Source organism: Notechis scutatus, chromosome Z, assembly GCF_049901735.1.
Source record: "Notechis scutatus isolate UNSWTSFEM ecotype Mainland chromosome Z, rNotScu1.2, whole genome shotgun sequence".
Classification (NCBI taxonomy): domain Eukaryota; kingdom Metazoa; phylum Chordata; class Lepidosauria; order Squamata; family Elapidae; genus Notechis; species Notechis scutatus.
The window spans coordinates 106,334,424-106,340,423 of record NC_142025.1 but is presented as its reverse complement, the minus strand read 5'-3'; positions in this window follow the sequence as shown (position 1 = coordinate 106,340,423).

Below are 6,000 nucleotides of genomic sequence, written 5' to 3'. Positions count from 1 at the left end.
ATCAAGCTAGAACTAAGGAGAAATTTCTTGAAAGTGAGAGCAATTAATTGTCAAGATTCCGACTAATGAACCCAATCAATTCAGCACTCCAAGACTTGCAACTTTCTCAAAGAACTATTTTATTGAGTACATCATTTGGCACCAATGAAAACAAAACCATCTCTAAGTATTCCCCATGGTTTAGTATAATCAAATAATAGAAAATTCCCTCCCTCATTATCACAAGTCACATTGTCTAATTAGATGTTCTTGTGTTTCCTTGGCAACTCCTTCTAGTCCCTGGATAGCACCTATTGGGATGATCTTGTTTCCCATGGGATGATCTATTGTTATTGCATCTCCCCACCCCATACTGTGTGGCAAGTTGAGAAATGGAAAGATGGCTGCAGCAGGCCTGATCCATTTCAAACTTGACAGTCGGATCCCCCTAGAAGTGAGAAGCACCTGGAAAAACATCAAGTATACACATAAATTAATAAAAGCTAGGCTCCCCTATCTCCCTCGGGAGATCCAGTTTCTGTGGGTATTTCTCATGAAACTTCCTGATCCATTGATCTGCCCTTATATTCTGCACTTTCACCCATCTAGCTTTTGACATTGGATATCCCTTCCAATGGACTAGGTATTGAAGTTTGTCTTTATATAACCTGGAATACAGGATCCTTTTAATCTTGTAATGTGTCTCACATTCCACTATGATTGGACCTGGAGCTATCCTGGCTATTGGCCTCAGTTTTGACCTCACCAGCAGCTTAAGCAAATTGCAATGGAACACAGGATGCACTTTTCTTATTAGGCATGGCAGTTTTAATTCCACAGTCACTGGGTTTATGATTTTCACTAGGGGGGAAAGGCCCTATAAATTTCAACCCAGCTTTCAGCAGGGCAGCTTCAGCTTCAGATACTTTCTAAGTCTCTGTAGCTTTGACTAGCACTTGTTTTACATTTCTCTAAGCAATCTGCAAAGAACCCACCCATTCTGTTAATCTCGCTGAGGAGGGGGGTTCCTGAGGGAATTCTGGCATGGGGACAAATTCCACCCCATGGCTACTTTGAATGGGGTACGTCCCATGCTGCTATCAACATCATTGTATGCAACCTCAGCAAACAGCAGGAGATCTGCCCAGTTAGACTGCAGGTAGTTGACATAGCATCTCAAGTACTGCTCTCTCATTGTATTTTCTCATTCCATGACTCCGTTTGTACTCAGATGAAATGCAGAATTAAGCCCTTGGGAGGATCCTATCAATTTTAGAAACTCCCCCAAAACATGACAATGAATTGGATCCCAAGATCCAGGATATTCGCTTTGGCACCCTGTGCAGTTGATAGATATGCTGCAGGAACCTTGTCCAGTCTCTGGGCAGATGAGAGGCTCGGGCAGGCTATGAAGTGGGCTTGTTTGGAAAAGAGGTCTATCACTGTCCAGATCATAGTGTTCCTCCTACTTTCTGGGAGTTAAACTATAAAATCCATCACTATTTCCTCCCAGGGCTGGCTTAGCTCTGCCACTTGCTGCAGCAGCCCTGGGCTCTTCCCTGGTCTGTTTTTCACTGCCGCACACATGGTACAATTCTTCACATAGCTTTCTATGTCCTTTTTCATTTCTGGCCACCAAAATTGTTTCTTCACTAAGTGTAGAATCTTTAAGAACATGAAAGTTTGCTTGGTGTTGTGACTCCAGTGTAGGACTTGGACTCATAGCATGCTAGGGACATACAATTTCCATGCTATTCCCTTTCTCAATGTCAGCTTTCCTCCATGGTTTTTGAACCATGGATCAGATGGCAACTCCCTTTTTAGTTCTTGCATCAGCTCGCTGCCGTGGTCCGATAGCTACCTCCTAGCCTTCTGCCTCGTGGTCACCTGTGCCACTTTCTGGGTTGGGGGAATGATCGAGTTTACCACTTTGTCCCTGCTGTTATTGTATTGCAGCATGTAGGACAGGATGTCAGCTAAATAGTTTCTTCTTCAGGATGCTCAAAGTCTAACCAGTTAAAGTACAGTATCCACTGGACTTATTTGCATTCAGAAGTTGTGGTGCTCCATCATTGGGGCTTTAAAGAAGAAACTGGACAGCCATTTATCTGAAATGGTATAGGATCTCTTTACTGAGCAGGAGGTTGCACACACACACACACACACACACACACACACACACACACACATTTTGTGCACTGCAATAATTATTACAAGTTGTTGGATATGACTTAACTATAAAAGGAATATAAAGAAAATAAAGATTTAACATGCATCATAGCATGGTGAAGTCTGATTGCTGTTCAGGATTCCAGAAAATTAATGGGAAATCTAGTAATATATACTTCCTGATGCTAATACGACTACAGTTATGAGTCACCTGTTAACTGCTATTAGCAAACAGCAACAGGCTTACCCAGAAGTAGTGCTGGTGGCTGTAGGTGATGTCAAATAAGCCAATTTAAAGACTGTCTAAGTTCCTTCCTAAGTTCTATCAGTACATATACTGTCCCACTGGAGGGAAAAACTCCTTGGATACAGGACTATGCCTTTACCTCATCTGGGACAATCAGATCATATATCTCTGTTCTTGAGTCCATCATACAGACCTATTGTCAACAGAATCAGACCATCAATTAGAGAAATAAAAGTGGCCAGTGGGTACATCTGAGCAACTTCAAGATTACTTTAAGAGTACTGAATGGGACTGCTTGAGGAGGACAATATTGATACTTACACCTCAACAGTACTGTTTTATATCAAAAGCTACATTTATGTTGTCACTACCACCAGACAAATATGGGTGTTTTCTAATAACAAGCCCTGTGCCTTTTTTTAAGAGCTAGAAATGTCCTTGCAATGTCCTACCTGTCAATGAATACTTCAGCTTCAACCATAACAACACAAGAGCACACAATAGATACAAACTCAAAGTTAACCGCACCAAACTTGATTGCAGGAAATACGACTTCAGCAATAGAGTGGTCAATGTCTGGAATACTCTACCCGACTCTGTAGTTTCTTCCCCAAACCCCAAAAACTTTAACCTTAGACTGTCTACTACCTTTCCTAAGAGGTCTGTAGGGGGCGTGCATAAGCGCACCAACGTGTCTATCGTCCCTGTCCTATTGTTTCTTTTATTCTTCTTTTATTTTTCTTATATGTACCCATTTCATGTATTCACAACTATGTATACACTTATACTTATTATCTTGTAAACAATTGGCAAATCAAATAAATAAATAAATAAATAAATGCTGCTTTCCATTCTGGTGATACGCTATAATACAGTGAGGCAAGAGCTACATTTAAAAAGGGCATCAGGGATGCTAAAGCTATGTACAGATGGAGGATTGAACATCATTTTAAGAGCTCGGACTCTCGTCAAGTATGGAAAGGTCTGCGACAAATTATGGGGCAACCCTAACTCCTTGGAAACTGGCAAAAAACAGAAAACCTCAGTCACAAGACGTTGTGGGATGTTATAACTGGTCATAAGTGTGTGTGCGTGTGTGTGTGTGCGTGCATCGCTGTCAAAACACCAAAACCAGGTGAAGTAGCTCTGTGGAGGTCAGTCATAAATTAGAACACTTGCTAAGCAATTGGCCATTAAGCCAGGACCGCTTATATTTGATTTGCCAGTCACATGGCCACACGGCCATACCCACTCCAGTCACATGACCACCTAGCCACGCCCACCCCAGTCACATGACCTAGCCACACCCAGTCAACAAGCCATGCCCACCCAGTCACATGACCACCAAGCCACACCCACAAATTAGGCCACACCCACAAAACCAGTTGTTAAGAAATTTGAATCCCACCACTGGGGGCAGAGTAACAAAAATAATTTATTTAGCAGTAGTGATTCTTTGGCTGGGCAGCTAAATCAATTCTTCAGCCATTTTGAGGTGGAAACAGGAATGACCATCTGCTTCTCTCCCCTGCTGGTCTAGCTGGGAGAGCAAGAAAGTCTTTCTTGGCATAGCAAAATTTAGCTTATCACTGCGCAAGAAGGACTATGTCACTCTCCCAGCAAAAGCAGCAGGAGAACATGTGGAGAGGCTCATGTTGCCTCTGGTGGGGTCAGCAGCTGCTTCTCTCCCTGCTGGTCTAACTGGGAGAGCAAGAGTCTCTTTCCCAGCACAGCAAAATTTAGCTTTGGATCCTGTAGGTGCCCATCAGGAAATGGCTCTGGGCAGCAGAGAAGCAGCCAGGCTGAATCCTGTTCCTCTTTACCATTCAGAGCCATTTCTGAAGGAAGGGGGACTTGCAGAACCCAAAGCAGCAACTCCTGGTTGCTAAAGTAAATTTTGCTGGGCTGCACAAGACATTTTCCTAGGGCCCCGAGGGCTGTCCTCCTGGAACGCTGCCACCACCACTCTGAAGCTCCCCTTCAGGATGGATCAGTAAGTTCTTGCTTTGTTCCCTGGGAAGGGTTTCATCATGGAGTGTTGTGTCTTTAGACCAGGTGCTTTCTGTCAGGCCTCCTGCCTCACATGGGGCAGTGGGAGGAGGAAGTGTGTGGTGGGAAAGGCTGCCTGCAGTTCTTGCAGCCAAAGCCTGGAATCATGGAGTATCTGAAAACTTTGTATGAGGTTGGAGCCTATGGCTGTGCTGGCTGGGAGGACACTTGCCCCACATGACACTGCTCACCTGCCTGGCCAGTGTGTGTCAGAATAGAGGGAGGAAGAAAAACTTGGCAAATTTCTCCTCCTTCTTGGGCATTCACACAGAGCATGGATATGTGAGGCTGAGACCTTCTGTGCATGGGCGAGTCCCTCTGGCACTGTGCACACACAATATGTGCATGGCACATTCTGTGTGTATGCTTGAGAAGGAGGAGAAGAGTTGCCAAACTTTTCTTTCTCACTTCACAGCATGAAGGCAGTCGCCGCAGCCTGTGCCTGTATCTGTTGTGAAGGGAAGGGAGGAAGAAAAGTTCAGCAACTCTTCTCCTTCTTGGGTAGAGCATACATACACGGCACTGGGAGGATCTTCTGCTAGGAATCGGCATGTGGGTGAGTCCCTCCAGCGCCATGTGTGCATGCTCTGTGTGTGTGTGTGTGTGTGTGTGTGTGTGTGTGTATGCCCGAGAATGAGGAGAAGAGTTGCTGAACTTTTCTTCCTCCCTTCGCAGCACAAAGGCAGCCACCGCAGCCTGTACCTTTAAGGTACTTTGATGTGGTGGGGTGAGTGGGGACCATAAAGGGACAGCCAGGCCACAGGAGCTGCATTCCAAATAGCTCTGCTGTGAAGGGAAGGAAGAAAAGTTTTAGAGAGAGTTTGAGTGCATGGCTGTCAAAACTCCAAAAACAGGTCAAGTAGCTCTGGGGAGGTCAGTCATAAATGAGAACACTTGCTAAGAGAAGCATTTATATTTGGTTTACCAGTCACATGGTCACCAAGCTACACCCACCCCAGTCACGTGATGACCTTGGCATGTCCAGCCAATCACATGACCACCAAGCCACATCTACAAACTAAGCCACGCCCACAGAATTGGTTGTTAAGAAATTTGAATCTCACCCCTGCTTAGGCTTTAAAAATATACTTACTTGAAAGGACAAATCATTTACATTCTCAAATTCAAAAGATTTGCCCACATAGAAGTACACTACTCTATGTACTGCACCTTCTTTTCTCCAGTGGCAGCCAAGAATGTTTTGTAAACATGATGAACTCAAGAAAATCACTGGGTTGAAAAAAATAAGTGATCATAGTTCATTTTATGTTTCTCAAAGTATACATTTTTTTTTATCTTTAAATGTCATTCTTGACTGGGCAAGAGATTTTCTAAAGATATGAATTATCTGATTATCTAGGAGAAATAGATATTTGATTTGGGTGTGTTATCCTCAGATTTATTTGATATATTCTTTCTTTCCATCATGGAGATGTATAAGTATCCTTTTCTGAAGTATCTTTACAAAAAAAAAAAAAAAGATTTTGAATGCAGTTTGTACCATTAATGTAGTTTAAATAACATATTCTTTTTGACAATTTTTTCATGAATATGTA